The 22,699-nt window shown below is 42.0% G+C and overlaps 1 protein-coding gene and 1 pseudogene across 5 annotated transcripts in view; both read right to left on the bottom strand.

The window, feature by feature from the left end:
* DAB1 (DAB adaptor protein 1) overlaps positions 1–22,699 on the bottom strand; it is a 1,161,086-nt gene that overhangs the window by 662,415 nt on the left and 475,972 nt on the right. The window lies entirely within an intron of this gene.
* On the bottom strand, positions 18,314–18,562 carry LOC112824069 (small nuclear ribonucleoprotein G pseudogene; annotated as a pseudogene).

Below are 22,699 nucleotides of genomic sequence, written 5' to 3'. Positions count from 1 at the left end.
TGGTTACATTAGGTATGTGGAGGTGAAGCCTACTTTCCGTCCCTGAATACCCTGAGAAGTGGACCCAGTGAGTTTGTATCATCTCATACCAATGTGATACAATCAATAATATCTTGCATTCTTTGGCACTGCACTGCCATTTCATACATGCCTTTGGAAATGAGGGAGCTTGAGAGCTCCTGTGTGATTCATGGGTAAGAAAGAATCGTCTAGAAGGTGAAAGGGCAGAGCAATAGGCCTGAAAGCTGTCCATCAAACCTGACATTGATAGATGGCAGCCAAATGATGAGTTTGAGGCTACTTTGAGTAGGAGTAGCTTTAGGCCCATGGGACTCAGCTCACCTGAGTTATCCTTCCCAAGCCACCAATTTCTCCACCTGAGAGGAGCACTGATGACCCCTCCCCTTCCAAACCACTGAAGGCAGCCTCATCAGAGGGATCATTTTAATGTACTCTTGTGATTATGTCACTCCCATCTTTAAGAGCCTTCAATGGCTCCCCATGCCCCTGCTAGATGAAAACCAAACTCTGACATGGATATTACAATCTTCATTCTATTCTCAAGTCACAAGCTTTACAAATTTAATTCAACACATTTAAATTCCACATTAAAATGGACTACTTCCAGCTCCCCCAAATGAGCTGTGTGACCGTGGGCAAGTTCCTTAAAATCTCTGCACTTCTCTTCACTAAGAATGGCACCTTGCACTGAGTAAGCATTCAATAAATGTCAGTGATGATGTGTATTTTTGGTTGCATGTGTGTGTGGTGTTTCTTTTTCTGACATGCCTGCTGTATGACTCTGAGTGTATGTCTGTTTCAGAGCATTCAGGCTATTTATCTGTGCTTGTCTGCTTCTATGTCTGCGTCTCTCTCTTAAGTTCTCAGACCCCTCCCAGACCTAGAAAGAATATTTTGCTCTTCCTGAAGAAGACTCAGTGCTCACAGGGCAGAACCCTCTTCCAGGCTGGCTCAGTTAGTACAAAGCTTTCTCATACATACGGGGAACTATTTTGCATCCATGTAAGAATGACAGGAATGGAAAGGCTATGCTCATAAAAGCAGGGTTTTTGTTCTTTTCTCCCAAGTCCTTGTCTCTGGCTTGTCTTGTATTCACCTGTCTTCCTATATACAGACATGTGGAACCCCGTTAACTAATCATGGGTACATTCGTAGGGGGCAAACCCACTTGGCCTTTCTGTTCTCACTGCTCTCAGGGTTCAATGACGAAGGGCGCTGATTTCCAGCCTGTGAGGGTTTGTTAAATTGGCATATCACTGAAGCAAACACCATCGTGGGCTGCATTCTGTTTCAGCCAGTAGCATTCCATATTCAAGAAAAAAATTGGAATGAAAAGTTCTGGAGACAGATGGTGTTGATGATTGCACAACAATGTGAATGTACTTAATACCACAAAACCAGACATGTAAAAATGTTTAAAACGATACAGCTTTTAATATGCACTTTAACATACTAAAGCAATGGTACAAAAAAGAACCAATATCTAGAGGATGGATATCATAAGTGTACTTCCCACAGTTTTTTTTTTCTTCCTTTTTCTATTTTTTTCCCTCTTGTTTACTCAGACTGGGATGTGTATGTGTTTGAGAACTATCTTTGCTTCTTCAGAGTAATATGGGCCTGGGCAAGGAACCAACTGCATTCTGGCACCTCTAGTCTTTGATATCTCATATGATTTCAGGATAAGGGCATTAGGGGGGAAGTGCATTCTGGACTAAGAATCCTTCAGTCATGTCCTTTCAGCAGAAGCATAAATGGGATATGCAAGATAAATGTACACATCATCGACCAATATTTGGAAGAACACTGGTGTTTGAGTCAGAAGATCTGGTTGAAATCCCACTACAATCACTGTGGGATGTTGTACGAATCAGGTCAGCTCTCAAGCTTCCGTCTCCACGCCCGTGAGATGCAGGGTGGGCCAAGGGTGGTAGAGGAAAAGAGTAAGCTCTAGGGTTGGGCTCCTTTAAGATGACTCTGTTAATCTAGTGTTGTGGGCTAGGCAGGGCAGAAATAGATAGAGCAGTGTTGGGACGGGGCAGCAGCCTGAGCATGTTGAAGGCTCATCAGCACTGAGACTGACTGGTACAATTTATCAGGTAAATGGCACCTCCTGGAGAGAGTGCTCGGATTATCAGAAGGAAATAAATCCTGAAGTCCTCCACCTACTTATGTTCCCTTGCTATTAAATCTGGAAAAAAAATAAATGGCCTGGGCAGGAAGGTTTACTGATTCCTAAGGACAGCTACTGGCTTTAACAATCCATCGGGTCCAGGGCCAGATGGCTTCCCAGGGGAATTCTACCAAACATTTATAGAAGAATTAATACCTATTCTGAAACTGTTCTAAAAAATAGAAATGGAAGGAAAACTTCCAAACTCATTTTATGAGGCCACCATTACCTTGATCCCCAAACCAGACAAAGACCCCATCAAAAAGGAGAATTACAGACCCATATCCTTGATGAACATGGATGCAAAAATTCTCACCAAAATACTAGCCAATAGGGTCCAACAGTACATTAAAAGGATTATTCACCATGACCAAGTGGGATTTATCCCTGGGCTGCAAGGCTGGTTCAACATGCACAAATCAGTCACCGTGATACAATACATTAACAAAAGAAAGAACAAGAATCATATGATCCTCTCAATAGATGCAGAAAAAGCATTTGACAAAGTACAGCAACCTTTCTTGATCAAAACTCTTCAGAGTATAGGCATAGAGGGTACATACCTCAATATCATAAAAGCCATCTATGAAAAACCTACAGCAAATATCATTCTCAATGGGGAAAAGCTGAGAGCTTTTCCCCTAAGGTCAGGAACGCGGTAGGTATGTCCACTCTCACCACTGCTATTCAACATAGTATTAGAAGTCCTAGCCACAGCAATCAGACAACAAAAAGAAATCAAAGGCATCCAAATCGGCAAAGAGGAAGTCAAACTCTCACTCTTTGTAGATGATATGATACTGTATGTGGAAAACCCAAAAGACTCCACCCCAAAACTGCTAGAACTCATACAGGAATTCAGTCAAGTGGCAGGATATAAAATCAATGCACAAAAATCAGTGGCATTCCTATACACCAACAACAAGACCGAAGAGAGACAAATCAAGGAGTCAATCCCATTTACAATTGCACCCAAAACTATAAGATACCTAGGAATAAATTTAACTAAAGAGGCAAAGGATCTGTACTCAGAAAACTATAAAATACTCATGAAAGAGATTGAGGAAGACACAAAGAAATGGAAAACCGTTCCATGCTCATGGATTGGGAGAACCAACATTGTGAAGATGTCAGTGCTACCTAGAGCAATCTACACATTCAATGCAATCCCCATCAAAATACCATCCACCTTTTTCAAAGAAATGGAACAAATAATCCTAAAATTTGTATGGAACCAGAAGAGACCCCGAATAGCCAGAGGAATGTTGAGAAAGAAAAACAAAGCTGGCGGCATCACAATTCCGGACTTCCAGCTCTATTACAAAGCTGTCATCATCAAGACAGTATGGTACTGGGCACAAAAACAGACACATAGATTCAATGGAACAGAATCGAGAGCCCAGAAATGGACCCTCAACTCTATGGTCAGCTCATCTTTGACAAAGCAGGAAAGAATGTCCAATGGAAAAAAGACAGTCTCCTCAACAAATGGTGTTGGGAAAATTGGACAGCCACAGGCAGAAGAATGAAACTGGACCATTTCCTTACACCACACACAAAAATAGACTCCAAATGGTTGAAAGACCTAAACGTGAGACAGGAGTCCATCAAAATCCTAAAGGAGAACACAGGCAGCAACCTCGTCGACCTCAGCCGCAGCAACTTCTTCCTAGAAACATCGCCAAAGGTAAGGGAAGCAAGGGCAAAAATGAACTCTTGGGATTTCATCAAGATAAAAAGCTTTTGCACAGCAAAAGAAACAGTCCACAAAACCAAAAGACAACCGACAGAATGGGAGAAAATATTTGCAAATGACATATCAGATAAAGGGCTAGTATCCAAATCTATAAATAACTTATCAAACTCAACACCCAAAGAACAAATAATCCAATCAAGAAATGGGCAGAAGACATGAACAGACATTTTTCCAAAGAAGACATCCAAATGGCCAACAGACACATGAAAAATTGCTCAACATCACCGGGCATCAGGGAAATCCAAATCAAAACCTCAATGAGATACCACCTCACACCCGTCAGAATGGCTAAAATGAACAAGTTAGGAAACGACAGATGTTGGCGGGGATGTGGAGAAAGGGGAACCCTCCTACACTGTTGGTGGGAATTCAAGCTGGTGCAACCACTCTGGAAAACAGTATGGAGGTTCCTCAAACAGTTGAAAATAGAGCTACCATAGGATCCAGCAATTGCACTACTGGGTATTTACCCCAAAGATACAAATGTAGGGATCCGAAGGGGTATGTGCTCTCCAATGTTTATAGCAGCAATGTCCACAATAGCCTAACTGTGGAAAGAGCCAAGATGTCCATCGACAGATGAATGGATAAAGAAGAAGTGGTATATATACACAATGGAATATTATGCAGCCATCAAAAGGAATGAGATCTTGCCATTTGCAACGACGTGGATGGAACTGGAGGGTGTTATGCTGAGTGAAATAAGTCAATCAGAGAAAGACATGTATCATATGACCTCACTGATATGAGGAATTCTTAATCTCAGGAAACAAACTGAGGGTTGCTGGAGTGGTGGGGGGTGGGAGGGATGGGGTGGCTGGGTGATAGACATTGGGTAGGGTATGTGCTATGGTGAGCACTGTGAATTGTACAAGACTGATGAATCATGGATCTGTACTTCTGAAACAAATAATGCAATATATCTTAAGAAAAAAAAAAGAAGAAGAAGATAGCAGGAGGGAAAGAATGAAGGGGAGTAAGTCGGAGGGGGAGACAAACCATGAGAGACGATGGACTCTGAAAAACAAACTGAGGGTTCTAGAGGGGAGGGGGGTGGGGGGATGGGTTAGCCTGGTGATGGGTATTAAGGAGGGCACGTTCTGCATGGAGCACTGGGTGTTATGCACAAACAATGAATCATGGAACACTACATCAAAAACTAATGATGTAATGTATGGTGATTAACATAACAATAAAAAATTATTAAAAATAAATAAATAAATAAATATGAAGAGAACTATGTCAAGACACATCACAGTCAATCTACTAAAAATCAAAGAGAAAGAGAACAATTTGAAAGCATCCAAAGAAAACCAACAGATTCTCTACAGAGCTATGATAATTTGAAGTTTCGTGGATTTCCATCATAAACTATGGAGGTCAGAAGTCAATGGACTAATATTTTTCAAGTGCTAAAAGAGAAAAAATAAACTCTTTTAAAACAGAATTCTGTATACAGCTAAAATATCCTTCAAGAATAAAGGTGAAATAGCGGGGCCTGGAAAAAAAAACAAAAACAAAAAAACAATCCATCAGGTCCACCCACGCGGGGCTGTAGAAGAGGCCAGGGTCAGCCCATGGAGGACGGTGAGAAATGGGGCTGCCTCCCGGGCCAGGATGGGCACAGGGGAAAGCAGGTGGCAAGGCTGCCTCACGGGCCATAGCCAGAGGGAGGAGAGGCTGGGCCTGAGTCAATGCAATTCTGGTGGTGACATGGCAGATCTCTGTAGGCCATGAACAGCCACTATGTGCCCTTTGCAGAAGGGCCCTGCACTCAGTGTCACATTCTGCTGTTGCCATGATGAGATCTATAATGATTTTTGAACAAGGGGCCTGATTTTCCTCTTGCATCAGGCCTTGCAGATTACATGGCCAGTTCTACAGGAAGGACAAGAGGACTAAGGGCTTCCATTCTCCAGGATGTTCTAATCTTGTCAGTGAGTGGGGCACTGCATAGGAGGAATTGGGGTTGAGGAAGAAGACAGGGAGAGAAGAAAGGTTGAAGATGAGGAAATGAAGTATTGAACTCATGTTACTTTTTCCATAAAGGCTGCCCAAGACCACCTATTTAAAATTGCAACCTGTTCCCCCAACCTCTCTCCTGATCCCCATTTCTCAGCTCTTTTTCGAAAAATTTTCAACAGTTTTTACTACACGCTTTACTTGTTTGGTGTGTTTATTATTTATTATCTGTCTTGTTCTTCCAGAACCCAAGTTCCAAGAGGACAGGAATCTTGAGCTGTGTTATTCAATATTATATGCAATTTGCCTAATGACTCCTGGCATGCTGTAGGCCCTCAGGGGATTTTCCAAAGATGAAAGAATGAATCATGCACCTAAGATGTGTTAAGACCTGTGCTAGGCCAGTTACGTGGTTTATCTCATCTAATCCTTACAGGGTATGGTCACTTATTTACTATGTATAGGGGTCAAATTGGGCTCTAAGGGTACAAATATAAATAGGTTAGGGGATCTACCCTCAATTTCCTACTTCGATATTAGCAATTTGGAGATACTCCTTTATAATGAAGAACCTGAGGCTCAGAGAGATTGAGTCATTTGCCAAACGCTAACTCAGAGGAAATCCATGCTCTTCCAGAAGTGGATTAGAATCCAAAGGAGAAGAAAAGCTGAGATGGTGAGGAGGAGAAGTGGGGAGTGGGACAGGGGAGACAGCAAACAGAGGGTGTGGCATATTGGAGAAACCATACTCGCTTTGGGAAGCAGCTCAGGAAAGGGAAGTAAACATGAAAGATGCAGAAATCATCTTAAGAGTTCAGAAAATGTGAGCATCCTTGAGATGTATCTCTTATATCTGGAAGGAGTGACTTCCCACTGACCATCACCCAGCCCCCTAATGATCCAGGCCATATACTTACCTGACTTCTCTAAGCCAGGAAGCCGTGCTTTAATCCAAAAAGTCCTAAACTTGGACTCAAGAGCCTGGATCAAAGTCCTATCCTTGCCACTCAAAGTGTGGCCTTGGGCAAATGCCACCTTACTGCTCTGAAGCTCACCATTCAAATGGGGGTATACTTTTACAACAAGTACCACACTGCGGTATTGCTTGCAAAACACTGTCCAAGAATAAGAACAACCCTGCGGGGCACAGCTGGTGAAAGCATCCAACTCAGAGCCAAAATTTCTCCCCCCACCAACTCCACATGAGCTATGTGGCCTTAGATAAACCTCTCAACCTCTCTGAGCCTCAATTTCTTTGCCTGTAAGCCAGAAAGCTTTAAGTAAAGATATCAGATAGCTAATATGGGGAGAAAAATGGCTGGAATGTGGATTGACTTTCTAACCTTACACCATTAGCACACAGTTTTAGCCAACTCTGCAAATTTCACTCACAATCAGCCTGGACCTGCAGAGGTTCAAATCTTACAACTAAAGCATGTAATCAGTTCTCCACTTTTTCATAAAACCTTTTGCCTTTGAAAGTCACAAAATGTGCCTGATCTTCAGTCCTACCTTTGTTTAACTCTTGCTGATTCTTTTTGCCCAGGGAGTGTATCAGATCACTGAGGCAGAGTAGAAAGTGAGGGGTCCACTGGGGATCTGGTATGCTTTTCCGATTCAGTTGCAAGAGGCAGTTCTGTTCTCTATATATGAAAAGTAGTCAAGTTATTGCAAATGTCTAGTCAATTCCAAATGTCACCAGTTACCAGTAAACAACAAAATGCCGGCTACATTCAGGACTGGATCATTTAAAACATAATTATAATAAATGATTTAAAGGAGCTCTTTTAATTACCACTACGTATCAAAGGCTCAGGAAGGCATTCCAGAAGAATTGTTTTCTATTGTAACTGCATAAATTTAAATGCCATTAATTTCATATCTGTCATTCACTTCTCTTCTACTACACTGATCTCTGTATCAGGGAATTCAGTGCCTCCCATTTCATTTGGGGATTTCATGGTTTCTACCGAGGAATAGCTTTGTTTTCATTCTTTCAGTTTCCAAATGCCATTTCCATTCCAAAGTCTAAGTCCGGAGACCACGTGAAAGCTAAAAAACAAAGGATAAGAAGGGAGACCAGGTCAAGGAATTAGAAAGACTACCAACCTTTTCATTTGAAGACCAAGATTTTACTCCCAGCTCTGCTGTTACTTTGCTATGTGACTTTGGGCAAGACCCAGTATGTATCAGGGTCTCAAATTCTACATCTATAAAAGAAGAGTAAGAATAATTCCTGCCCCTGCTCAACTTACTGGAATTTTGAGGATTCGATGAAAAAAATAAGAGACTTTATGAACCATTCATTTAACCAGTGAGTTAATCATTCAGTAATGACTTAAGAAGTCCTGACTACATGTTAGATAGTACATTAGACATAAGGACAGGAAACCAAGCAAAGACAAACTGCTTCTCTTGAAAGAAGCATGCTGTGGAGTGGAGGAGATGAAAGAGGGAATGTAGTCTTTTAGGCTAGAGGTGCTCTCCTTCTGGTTATTTCCCTCTTTGTTAGGAAATTCCTGATTTGAGACTTTCTACAAAAAATGAAGCCACTCCTTGGTTTAGTCCAAAATAACCCAACCAATCTTATGTCTTAAACCTTTGTTCACATAAATAGCTGCTTCTACTATTCATTTTTTGGCCACTTGTTTAGAATATTAAATATTTAAAGACATAAATTTTCCCTCTATCAGAAAAAAAATGTGGCTTCTTAACAACCGGGATTTCCAGTCGACTTTAAAGGCGCTGTCTGGGCCCAGGATTGATGTACTTCCAGGAGAATGAAATCAACAGGATGTGGAGAAGTGATGGCCTTTTTGATTCTCAAATAAACATTTCTCAGATGGACCTTCCAAGTCCTCAGGGGACTTCACGGTGATACATTCAAATGCCACCCATCTGTACAAATATCAGTATCTAAGCTTTTAAAAAAAGACTTACATTTTTCAAAGGGAGCTATCAGAAAAGTGCATTAGTACATTTCTACATCGATCGCTGGATGCTGCTTATAAAAATGGTTCTCAGGCTACCTTGGAAGACTGAGATGGAAGGAACCAGACAGAACCAATGTGTTTCTCAGCATCTGAATTGTTTTTGTCCCCTTCCAGAGGTTCAGTTAAGAGTGGTGCTCGGGCGAGCCCGAGAGAAAGGAGAAAACCCAAAGAGGCAGAACTCAGTGGTGATGGGAAGGACCCTAAGTCAAATTCCCATTATGACCAAAGCCGTGGGGAAGAGGCAGACGTTTCCCCAAGGTGGGTCTGACTTCCTGAAGATCTGGGTCATTGTCACGAGGGAGAAACCCAATTCTCAGAAATTGCACCTTGAGAGAGGAAAATGGATTCGATTTGAAATCAAAATTTCTGGGCTAAGTCCAGGCTCTGATACTTCATCGACATGTGAACTAAACACAAATTATTTCACCTCTCTGAGGATCAGTATTATGAACTGTAAAGTGGGCATACTAGCATATATGCTAAAAGTAGAATAACACGCCATAGAGCTTTGTGACCCAAGCTATGGTTATTCGTAAGGAAAGGAAATGACTCATCCAGGTGAAGTGTGGTGGACTGGTGTTCTAACTTTATCTATGGGGCCTTTAATTCTGCCCTCCCCGACTTTCTGTCCTTCCCCCCACCTCTCCCTCCTTCCTTCTCCCTTCCTTTTCTCTATCCAACACATATTTATTGAGGGCTAACCTTGTGCAAGAAACAGGTAGTCAGATGCTTGAGTTTAGATTTCCTATGAAGAATGAAACAACTGGTTGGTTTAGTTCAAAGAAACAATCTGGGGGTTTCAGAGAGGTGGAGAGTGGGGGAAGGGGTAACAAGGTGAGGGGTAGTGAGGAGGGCATGGGCTGTGGTGAGCACTGGGTATTATACTTAACTAGTGAGTCACTGAACACTACATCAAAAACCAATTATGTACTATACAGGCTAACTGAACATAATAGAAACAAAAACCAAAAAAAACCAAAAAATCAAAAAACCAAAATAGTCAGGGGCCCAGCATGGTTCATTCACATGCAGTAAATTGAGGGAAGTGTAAAGAGGAGACCATTTATAAAGGTATGCATATGGTTAAGGGGAACCCTTACAGGGGATGGTGAAGCACTCAGGCTCACGACAGTGGCAGAGACCATACCACCCTCAAGCCTGAGGGGCCAAGTGGAAGAAGCATGACTCAGAATCAGGAGGAAGATAGTGGTAGGTGTGGTAGCTATTGGAGAGGGCTTTTCAATAGGAGGTATGGCCTCAAGTAGAGGAAACTGTGGCCTTGGCAGGGAGGGAGCCAGGAGACTAACTGCTCTAACCCATCTCCTTCCATCTGATTGCCTGCTGGTGCTTTTCATTGGCGAAACCTGACCAGAAGCCAGAAGGCCAGGGGACCCGTTGATGCAGCACCTCCCTCCCGAGTTTGGTGGCACGGTGCCATGTGCAAGGGTGGAGACCAGATCTCAAGGGGCAAGCACAGACTACTGAGGATCAGCGGGTAGCATGGCATCTTAAAATATGGGTTCCAGAGCCTCTGGGCCTACATTCCAAGGAATCCTTGTTTGCCCACTGTGGTTCCTTGCGTGAGCCACTTACTCTTTCTATGTCCCCAATTTTCCTAACTCTAGATCATGAGGTCATGTGTTCAAGCACCGTGTTGGGCATGGAGTCGGCTCCAAAGTGAATGAATGAATAAAAGCTCTATGTCCTAATTTCCTTGTCTGTTAAACAGTTATAGTAAAAGTGTCTACCCACAGGTTATCGTGAGGATTGAGTTAATATTCCTAATCACTCAGAGCAATGCCTGGTACAACCTAAGCGCTATATTTAGTTTCAGCTTGTACATATGGGATGCAATTGTGGACAAGAAAAATGAGCGAAAGGCTCTCTGAGTGTCCTGAACTGCAGCTCACACTGGACTACCCCTTGTGCTGTTTTTCCTTTCTTGCTTGCAGACAAGGCCTGTGATGTGATCGGAAGGGGAATCCTATCATTCCATTTTATTTTCCCCTCAGAGTCCTGTTACGATTTTTGTCTTCATGACATCAGGACCTAGGTTTCTGTCAGCTACCAGCATCTGCACCCATCTGCCTCCATCCCTGATGATTTGGAAGCAGGTCACCCAAAGTATCTGGCTGAAAGTCCTCCTCAGTCCCAGGTCCCAGGCTCTGCTTCGAAACACCTCTGGTTCTCAGCCAGGGATTGTGTTCTCCCCGGTTACCTCACCTTCTTGCCTTGGGAAGGGATACACTAAAAGCTGAAGAGTTAGAAGTTGCTTCTAACTGCCAAGAGTATAAAAAAAGATGCCCTGAACCAGGAGTCCGAAGAGCCATGTTCAAATCCTAGCTCTAATCTGTTTGGGCCATGTGATCTCAACCAAACAACAGATCCTTTTTTAATTGGAGGGTCCTTGGACAGAAAACAGTCACCTGAGTTCTGCATATTCCTTTGAATGTAGGAAGGAATAAAAAGTCAAAGTTAGTAATACTAGTAAATGGAGCAATGGACAAAAATTTAAAAACCTGTGTTATAATTTAAGTTCTTGTATGGACTAGCAATAGGACTACATACTGTCAATTCATGTTACTAGCCCTTAGTTTTACTATTTGCAAAATATTGAGGTGGCTCATAGCTACATGTGGCTAGATATAAAAGTGCTTTGTAAATTACTAGATATATTTGAGGAACATATTAGTACTGCCATGCTCTGATCTCAAATACTAACCACACTAATTTGGAGCCAGTATTCATACACACTCCCCACGTGGACACCTTACAGCCAACAACCTATTTATTGACCACAAAACCATGAGGAATGGGGTAAATGCCAGGAACTGGCATCTTGGCTGCCCATAGCTTTAGTCCACACCCTGGCAGCACTGAGTATATTTCTTTCCTTATTTATACTTAAAAAACTCCACTTCATCATTCAAGTTCAAAATTTGAATAGATTGTCAGGCAGCTTATTGAATTATTTATTTTAACTGGCTTATTTCTATACTGGATAATTTCTTCCATGCGTTTCCACTGTATCAATAACGGGAGGCAATTATTGATTTTTTTAAAGCCATTGGGTTCAATGAATTGTTCAATTAGTATTACAATTTCAAATACAGAAAGATGCAAGACTGCCACTCTTGGCAGTTAGAAGCAACTCTAAAAGGAGGAGAATGCCCTAATTTGTAAAATGCATAGGTGCAGGGTAGAGGTGGGCCCTGCATCCCACATGCACATCAAGGCTTACATCATCATGGTTTGGATTTTATAGCAGTGTCTCTGAGCACTGTGTTTAGGGGGTTAGCAGCAAATGCATATTTGTGAGTGTTTATTCACTGGTATTTACACATAGATATATTGTTAAGCTATTATAAATTCAGATGGATAATAAACACACAATGACTTTAAGAGACGAATATTAATAGACAATGTCATGTTCACCTCTGGTCCTAAATCACTGAAGGCTCTCCATTTTCTATAGAATAAAGTTCAAAGTTCCAGGCAGACAAATCCAGACAATACCCTGTGTGAAACTTAATAAGTGTTTTCTTGACTTCGCACCTTTGCTATTTTCACACTCTGGAGTGTTCTCATGTCTCTGTCACTGTCCCTTCCATATGTTGGGGAGGCAGGGAATCATAATACAGAGCTTCCCAAACTTCAGCCATCTATGCACCAGCCTCTCACACCCATAATCTAACTGCATTACCATTCACTTAATTTTACAGATGACACACTCTAGTACCTACATAGGCACTCTAGGCTCCTGTTCAGCACTTACACCAATAAAACCATGGGGCTAAGACTCTAGTCATACCATTTGTGGTGCACATTAAGACAGACACGTAACTCTTAAAATAAACCATGAATCACATAAAAATATCCTCTCATAGTAGTCCCGATTCCCACATCACACTTTAGGGAATATTAGGGCCGTAGATAAGATTTCAGGCTCTAGCCACAGGCTTGGATTTCAGCTCCAGCCACTTATCAGCCATGCATCCTTGGGCAAGGTACATAAACATGCTAGGCCTCAGCTTACACATTTATAATATGAGGCTCAGGATAGTATTGTGAAAATTACACGAGAAGGCACGTAAAGCGCCTAGCACTTGATGACCATTACTGTGTCCATTTCAGCAAACCTCTGCGGAGATTATTGCATAATGGTTAGGATCAAAGGTTGGATTCAAATCCTGGCTGTTGAGCAATTTAGGGCAAATCACTAAGTCTTAGCACTGAGTCTTAGCACCTTCACTGAGTTGCCAGGAGGTCAAGTTGATATAAATATAGTACTTAGAGCAGTTCCTATGCACAGGAAGCACGTTAGAGATTCGGTCAGCAATTACGATTGCCTTTGTTATGTCCTAGACACCAGGCTATGTGCTAGTGATAGAAACAACCGATAAAGAATTTAAAAATCTCCAGTTTTTATGTGCACTTTATATTCAAATGTGTGAACGCAGACCAAGTGCAAATTAAATAGAGGAGAAAATGATCAATTATGCACTGGACAGGGAGAAGGGAATGAAGGAGGGCTTCATGGAGGAGATGATGTTAGGTGTGGTTTTAAGGAGTGAGGTGGGGTATTAAAGGATGATTCATCAAGACAATTCAGCCAACACTTCCTCTGGGAAGGCTTCTCTGATTCCACAGTAGTTAAGAGCTCCTTGTTACTGTCTGAGGGGCAGAGACTGGTGTTGGACGTCGGATTTTTGATGTTGAGGGACTGGCCCATGGTAAGTACTTGACAAGGAGGCGATGAAGTCGCTTCTCCTCGCCTAGCTTTATTTCCTTATTCATAAGATAAACCTTCTTTCTCTTGCCTCTCTGCTGTTCTTTCACAGAAAGATACTATTTAATATTAACAATAATGAAAACTCACATATACTGATACACACTTTATATATATTTCATTTTATCCTCATAATGTTCCTATGAGTGGGCCCTATTATTATTCTGACTTTATAGATAAGTCATCTGAGGCTTTGAAAGCTTAAGTAACTCTAACAAAGTTACCCACTAGCTTAAAACATAGCTTGCTTGTCCCAACGATGTGTACCCCAACCACTGTGCTATGTTGCCTCTCAGAATGCCTAAATTTAAATTCTGTTTCATGAGGAAGTGATGTCAATTCCTCAGATGGTGCCATTTACTGAATAATGCACAGCCACTTCTCAGATAAGGGGGGAGGTGAAAGCAGACTGCTTCTGGGACCCGGCATTGGCTAGGTCTGTGCAAATCCGCATGGTAGACAAATAGTTTACAGCAACAGAGACAGGGTTCCCAGAACGCATCGTTCTCACTCCTGCTGCTGAGTGAGACACTGTCATGATGGTTCAGCCTGGCGCGAGCGCAGCTGGACAAGGCTAATGAGGATGGAGGGGACTGAGAACCTCAGTTGAACTCCTTGGTAATCAGGGAATTATGAAGTTAATGTACAAATATAATCTGCAATAAGATGAAGTGAAGCCAAACAGATTCTAATCACTGCTAACTTTCCCGAGTAACAGCTTTCATCAAGTAATATGTATGGGATCTCTGCAGGAGCACTAATCCTTTATGAGGCCCATGGGGGTGGAGGTTCAACCACCTGGAGCAGATTGGAAGGGAAGAAAAATAAGTAAACTGGAATCTTCAGTATACAGTAAATAGTCTTCATTTAGGCTGCTTCTGTGGCTCTCAGACGATATCCCCCCCACTTAAAACGGGGGATATTTCTTCTGGCTCCTCAACCCACTAAGGGGACATTCCACAGACTCAGAACATTAGCCTGGGAAGAACCTTAGAGATTTATATTCTCCAGCTCTCTTATTGTACAGGTGTGGAAACAAGTAGGTGGTGGGATATAAAATAAGAAATATAAAATAGATAGATGGTATTTTATGAACAACATTAACAATGAATCTAGGGAAAATTGTTTTCGATCAAAATGCAGGATCGACAGGATAGAGGCTAATGAAAAACCAGTGAAGTCACCCTAACTCTGGCTGGCATCAGTGGGATATGAGGGGAGGGGACCACACGGCTGCCCTGGGCTGGACACCATCCTCCTGAGATGCTGACATGAGGAGGGCCGTCCATGCCCGATGTGAGGGAGGGCTGGTAGGACCGCCCTGAGGGCAGGAACCTGATTCCCCGCATAGGCCTATGTTCTTGAGAAACTCAGGCTCTCCCGGGCCCACGGCTCTGTCCCCAGCACAGACAATGACCCTAATTATGCATGTGATGAGCTACACACCACAGAAGAAAGAGGAGGCTCTCTGGGAGCATGTGGGAGACTGCCTGAATCTAGACGCAGGAGGGCCAGAAAGGCTTTCTGGGGGAGTAACGTGAAGGAGCGGGAGGATTTAGACGAGGGTAGTGGGATGAGACAAGGTGACCCAGGATGGCAATGCGGGCAGAGAGAACCACAAGCATGATGGTGTGGAGACAGGGGAGCATCAGTGGGGAGGTAATACCCCAAGTACGCTATCGCTATGAGCTTGTATTGTGTGCTACTGTATACGTGAGGATGTGAATGTGCATTTATCAGGGCACCTATCACTTATTGGTGACATAGAAACAACTCATTCCACAATGTGGACTCAGTGTTTACAAGGGCTCCAGTTGTTCATGCTGTCCTGAGTGAAGAGAGGTCTTAACACACAGGGCACCTTGCCAGAGGTCCTCCCGCGGCTACACCTGTGTGTGTGTGTGTGTGTGTGTGTGCGTGTGCGTGCGTGCGTGTGTGTGTGCAGGTACTCCCGTCTGGAGAAAGTGAACAGGGCCTGCAGGTGTCAGGCTGAGCCTCACCTGACCCAGAAAAAGAAGAGGAAACCACTTGGCAACTTTGGAAGGCTGCTAGAATAGTAAGTGGTAGATACTCTGTCACAGCTCATATGTACTCTTTAGCCTGAAAATATCTCTCACTGACCAGAGAGCCGCTTACTGGAGTGTTCGGTAACCTCTCAGAGTCTCCTCTGCAAAATGGAGGTTTTAGGAATTTTCCTTTGTACCTCACAGGATGGCCTTGGGGATCAAGAAAGACCATCTAAAAAAGTTCAACAATTATTTTGTTATCCAGCACATTCTATTCACTTAGTCCCATCAATATACTGGTAATCTAAGAACTGGCATTTTTAAATGTAGGAGTTTTAAGGATCAGAAAGCCCACTCTGGCTAAAGTCACAAAGGAAGCTGAAAAGAAACCGTGGCATTGGGAGCCTGGATCTTACATCTTATGCACCTCAGCACCTTGCTCCTTGGGCTCTCTGCATGAGGGGTGTGTGTCCTCTGAAGGAACAAGAGCCAATTAGGTGCTCACAGACCTCCCAGTTGACAATTTGTCACTGGCAGGTGCAAGGCATGCTCTGAGGGCACTCTCCATCTGAGCATCCATGCCCTCAGCACAGAGCAAACCATGGGCAATGACATGGTTCCTGCCCAGTGGGAACGCAAACTAAATGGCAGGCAGGCCGGCCATCCAAAGACTATTAGTTCCACTCACAATTTTATTTCTCAGTTTCAAGGACAAAAGCAAAGGTTGGAAAGTTTTGATTTTTACAGAATACTGTGCATCTCAAAAGAGATCTCAATCTCACTTTTCTGGGAACATCCAATGTCTGCTCTAGCAACGTGGAACCTCATGTCAGAAAACGTGAGTCTGAGAATAAACGCTGCCACTCACTAATTGACGATGACCTTGGGCTAGCTCACTGTCAATATATTAATTTATAGATTGGGGATAGTAATACCTCCTTCTCAGTGTTTTTGTGGGGAATACTTATGAAGGTGACATCAGGGAGAAATCTGGAAGTAAGGGTATGTGCCCAGTAAAATGCAACTTTGGTGTTGTACTCCCAAGAAAGTTGTTTATCTATGGGTACCTTCCTTCTAGCACAGTGCCTGCCCCCAGGGAAGGTGCTCACCAATGTTTGTTGAAATTTTTTTTCTTTTCTTTTCTTTTTTCTTTTTTTTTTTTAGTGAGAGAGAGCAGAAGTGGAGGGGGAAGGGCAGACGGAGAGAGAGAATGAATCTGAAGCAGGTTCCATGCTCAGCACAGAGCCTAACATGGGGCTCCATCTCACGACCCTGAGACAATGACCCCAGCCTAAATTAAGAGTTGGATGTTTAAAAGAAAATGTGATTAAAAAAAAAAAGAGTTGGATGCTTAACTGACTGAGCCATCCAGGTGCCCCTCAAACTTTCAACAAACAATACATATATGAGTCTGAATACACAAATATAGAATTTTCTTTTGTTTCATATTTATATTTGATTTTTAGCAGAAAGTAATTATGTGATTGGTTCCTGGGAGGGTTGTAACCTTATAATCAGAAATTACTTGGATTGTTCTGCTACTTTTCTTTTCTATGAGGTGGAGCTTGTATTTTCCTAGGGCCGTTCTGAGGGAAGAAACCCAGGGAAACTCTGACGTGCACCCCACCCTCATTCATCAAAATGACGCATTCAAGACTTTAAAAGTAGCTCTTATCCTGGGATTGTATTTAAATTTTGAAGACAATTATAAAAGTAGCAAAAGTGATAATGAATTATTACAAATATCTATGAGCCCACCACCAATAATGGATAATTATTAACATTTTGCCACAACTGCCTTAAATCTTGTTTTTAATAAAAAGATCAAACATTTCAGATAAAATTAAAGTCCCCTCTCACTCTTGTTTGTGAGTTTCATCTCTTCCCTCTCTAGTGGCTACTACTTCATGAATTAAGTATCTTTTCCAGTCTTTTTTTTTGAACACAGTTTAGGTATGAACAACATAGTATTGTTTAATATTTGTGTGGGTTTTTAAAAAGATTTCCATGAATGAAATCATACTGAACATATACTAAATATAATCCTGCATACTTTTTCACTTAAATTATGTGCTTCAGATCTCATCATTCGCTTGTTCTTCTTAAGTCCTCCATTCCTCAAATAATGGGCATGTGGAGAGTTTATAGTTTTTTTCCATTATAAATAGAATTGCAGTGAATTTTCTGGTATATATCTCTTTGTGCACATGTCCACAATATTCTCTAGAGTGTGTCTGGAAGTGTATGTACATATGCATGTGTGTGTGTCAGAATTACTCGGTCATAGGGAATGTATACACTCAGAGAGCCAAACTACTCTTTGTAGGCATATTATCAATGTATATTTCATCAGAAATTCATGATAAGCATAATAATTTTCCTTTATTCCTTCACCAACTTTTGATCTTGTCATACCTTTAAATGTTTGCTAGTCTGATAGATGAGAAATTATCTTTCTCATTCTTTTTTTTTTCTGACTATCATAAAAGTTCATTTAACAAAAAAGTTCAATATGACAATGCACATGACCTGATTTTTATATTGTAGTAAAACAGGTACTATGGAGGGGACATGTGGAAGCAGTTGATTTCTTCTGATGAACACACCCGTTGTTTATACTAGCTCCAAGGCTTCTAACATGATGATACTATTTCCTCGTATTACCACCATTCTAATATTGTTCTGTTGCCCACTAGCTGCCATCTCCACACATTCATCTATCACAAGATTCATAAATGGATCAAACCCCCGTAATATTCCTTGGACATGTCTGCCACCATTTAATTTCAATGACAATTTCTTGTCCATAAATTTTTTCAACTCGGGAGGGTGAGCTTTGCTCATGGTGTCTACTCGGCGAGCTCAAAGATGCCCTATCTTTCTCATTCTTATTTCAACTTGAATTCCCCAAATTGATTACTAAGGTTGCAGATATGTTTATGAAACATTTATGATTACTCTTATGTGAACTGCCTGTGCATTTCCTTTCCTTATTTTTCTATATAGTTTCTTCTTTTACTTACTGGTTTAGCATTTCCCTAGATACTTGTCCTTTGTTATAGGTGATGGAAGTATCTTCAAGTGTGTGAGTGATCTCATAACCAGCAACCTTTGCTACACACTGGCTTTTTGTGTTTTTGTTTTTGTAATATATTCATTTGAAATTTTGAAGTGGTAAAATTTACCAATCTTATCCTTTATATATTAGAGTCTTTGTCATATTTATGAATTTCCCTATAACTCATTTTAAGAGCTTTTAGATATCCTACCATGAGTTTATGTCATCATTTTAAGGTTTGTTTTTTGACATGTAGGTTTTTCCAAGGTTCTAAACCATACATTTTCTTCCCTTCTTTCCTTTCCCTTCCCTTCCTTGTTCAAAAATGTTCTATGTCTCAACCTGCCCTGGGTAGAGTGGTCTTCCCTTCTTCACACTCCTTTTTTACCCTTTCCATAACTCTTTGTACCATCAATTCTATTCCACCCTAGGTCCTTACAGCAGAGTTCTTGTTTTAATTCATTTATTTATCCTCAGTTCCCAGTGTAGAACCTGGAGAATAGATGCTTGAGAGAGAAGTGTATTTGCACAGTCTTAGTGGCAGTGATGGGAATGGGCTATTAAACTAGTGAGAATACCACTGTATTCTGAGGTAGGCAAGGCAACCCCAAAATATCCTTCATACTGAAAGTGACAGAGGAAAATGGAGAGTGCCCAAAGAGGAGTGAGCAGTTAGTATGAAGAGGGCTCTTGGAATGCTGGCCATGGAAGGAAAGATGAAAGACCAGGTGATGTGCTGTCTGGGGTCTTGATAAGTGCCATTTACTCAACAAAAACCCTTTGCATGCCCACTGCTTGCCAGGCTCTGCTCTAGACAATTTACAGAGATTTGACTCCAAAGACCACTGAGAGGTGGCATACCTCTAATTTAAAGGTCAGAGATGTGAAGAAGGTTGCCCAAGTCTGCTCTGAGAGGAAGTGGCAGAGACAGGATGTAAATCTGCTCTGGGTGACATCAGAGTCCTTGGTCCTGCAGTAACCTTGGTGCTGGTCTCCCTTTGCGGAGGGGCAGGAGGAGGTAGGCCCCAAGCACTTGGAGGACAGACCGCCCTGGTTTCCTTCCTGCCTCTCTCTTTTATCAGCCGTGAGACCCTAGGCATGTCCTTTAATTGCTTTGTGCCTCACATTTCCTCACTCTGAAAATGGGAATGCTTCGTTACCTGATTTATAGAGTTTTTGTGAATGTTTTTTTTTTTTTTTAAAGATTTTATTTATTTATTTGAGAGAGAGAGAATGAGAGATAGAGAGTACGAGAGGGAAGAGGGTCAGAGGGAGAAGCAGACTCCCTGCTGAGCAGGGAGCCCGATGCGGGACTCGATCCAAGGACTCCAGGATCATGACCTGAGCCGAAGGCAGTCGCTTAACCAACTGAGCCACCCAGGCGCCCCAGTTTTTGTGAATGTTAACTAAGTAAATACCTGTAAAACGTCAAGAACAGTCCTGACATTGTTATGTAAGTTCTTGCCATTATGATTATTTAACAACATAGCATGTTGTGCCATGACTAAACTTACTCCCAGTATTGCCGGAGGGTAGATCTGAACCAATGGGAAGAAGTTACTAGAATTCAGATTTAAATGTGATACAAGGAAGAGATTTTCAATAACTAGAGTGGCCAGGGCGGCTTCCCAGAATAGTGAGCCCTCACCACCTTCCGGTGCTGTTTTAAGCTGCATCAAAAGGGCCATTGCGTGGAAGGGTGGACGAGATGGTCTCCTCCAAGAATCCTTAGAGTGCTAGGAGTCTATAAGTCCATGCAATATCCACCCGAGTTCCAGGCCAGTGACATCATTTGGCATGCTAATGAATGGAAATATTTTCACGCAGGCTGGCCGATTCAAGCCATGCGTACAATGAAAAGGGCAAATCTTTTCATGTGAAATTGTGCATGAACAGAGACTCATCGCCCACATAATACGCATTTTGGGGAAATGGCTTTCAACAAAACAGGGTAAGAACACACTGTAAGCTCTTGTGATTTGATCATTTGCAGGACAAAGAGGCAAGCTGATATTCCAGAAGTCACTGGTCTTGTAATAAACTGAATATTCCTCTCTGGAATCAGATGTATACATGATTGAAACACTGTGGTCAGGGGATTGAACAGAGGGAGTGAATGATTATCTATGGTATATCTACTTGGTATGAGACAGTAAGCCTGGCACTTAATACACCATCTTCTGTACTGTTTGATAGTCAATAAAATTAAGGCTCAGATCGGTTAAGAGGCATGCTCAAAGTCACACAGCTAGACGTGATGATTTCAGCTATGCTTCTTACATTATGTGCTAGGGGCCAAAAGTTGGTAACTAATGGGTCCTTACCTGCATTTAAGAATTTGAAGAACTGAATTAATTGTTAAGATTTAAAAATCAGGGTGTTGCATAAAAGTTAAATCCAGATTTGCAGGTTCTTTTGAAAAGTAGTGAGACTTGGCAACACTAGGTCCCTAGTCAAGTATGGCAAAAATTAGGTGGAGTTGAGTAGCCCCTGCCCCTTCTGGCTTAGGCATACACTTCCAAATGTGCACAGCCTCCATTCCATGTATTATTACATCCTAATTTCAGTGGCCTGTTGACCCAGAGGGCGATATGAGTCATGATCCCTACTCTACAGACTCTGCTATAGAAATTAAAGGGCAAGAGGGGTGCCTGGGTGGCACAGTCACTTAAGCATCCAACTCTTGATTTTGGCTCAGGTCATGATCTCAGGGTCATGGGATCGAGACCCACGTCAGGCTCTGTGCTGAGCGTGAAGCCTGCTTAGGATTCTCTGTCTCCCCACCAACACTCATGTGCACTCTCGGAAGGAAGGAAGGAAGGAAGGAAGGAAGGAAGAAACGTAGCACAAGAAATCCAGGCGGGTGGGAGGAAGTAGAGGAGGGGAAGGTGGGATAGAAGGGGAAGGAGATGAGGGAAATGAAGTCCAAAACTACAACCAGAAGTACCATAACCAGAGATGTTATCCTGCCTGTGTTCTGTTCAGTTGACCAAGGGAGCCTTCCTATTTGCAGAACCTAGCAGCTCAGCACTCATTCTAGTCTGAATGCTCTTATTTCAGGGAAGATTACAAACCCAGCCTGGGGAGAAAATCAATATGCACGCTATTTCAAATAGCTCTTTGGTCAAGCCAAGGTCTTTCAGGTTAAGGAAAGTAAAGACAGAATGTCTCACCAGCACACTGATCAGGCCTTGCCTCACTGCCCTATCTGAGTCTTTCACTCTCTTTGTTGCTAAATCATCCTATTCACCTGTAAAATGGATCTTTTCCTGGGATATTTAAAAGTCTTTAATTAAAACATCTTTATTATTGATCATCTCAAAGATGTCCACCCTCCTCCCTTTTTGTGTTTCTGTAACATTCCTTTCTCATCCAGTCTCTCAAAAATGTCCTTCCTGCTGCTCTTTTTCTATTAAATATTTGCTCTCCCAAAGAGCAGCGAAGTATCATATTGGTGAGCATTGGATGCTTTTCTTAAAGACATTTTGAAGTCCTACTTATAATTTCTGACACTGCCTTGGTTTGCAACACTGACATGACAGAAAACCTTTTTTCATTTCTCTCCTACCTATTTTTGTGACTTGGAAGGCATCCATGTACCTCTCTGAAATTCAGGTCTCTCCTCTGGATAAAGCCTACCTTATTTCATTGTAATAATGGTTATATGAAATAAAAAACGTGAAAAGGTTTAAGCTAACCTCCTACACATATTGCATATTTAACACATGGTAACTGAAATTAAATTTCTACCTATAATTACCCGTGTGACCCCAGGCAAGCCTGTTAACCTCTCTGGGCTTCCCTTTCTTTTTTTTTTTTTTTTAAGATTTTACTTATTTATTTATTTAGAGCTTGGTATGAGTCGGGGGACGGGCAGAGGGAGAGGGAGAGAGACTCCTCAAGCTGACTTGAGTTCGGCTCCGACTCTGCACTGAGCACAG

Source organism: Callorhinus ursinus, unplaced genomic scaffold (genome assembly GCF_003265705.2).
Source record: "Callorhinus ursinus isolate GAN/ISIS: 27379988/994484 unplaced genomic scaffold, GSC_fseal_2.0 scaffold9, whole genome shotgun sequence".
Taxonomy (NCBI): domain Eukaryota; kingdom Metazoa; phylum Chordata; class Mammalia; order Carnivora; family Otariidae; genus Callorhinus; species Callorhinus ursinus.
This window is presented reverse-complemented; position numbering and strand designations above follow the sequence as displayed.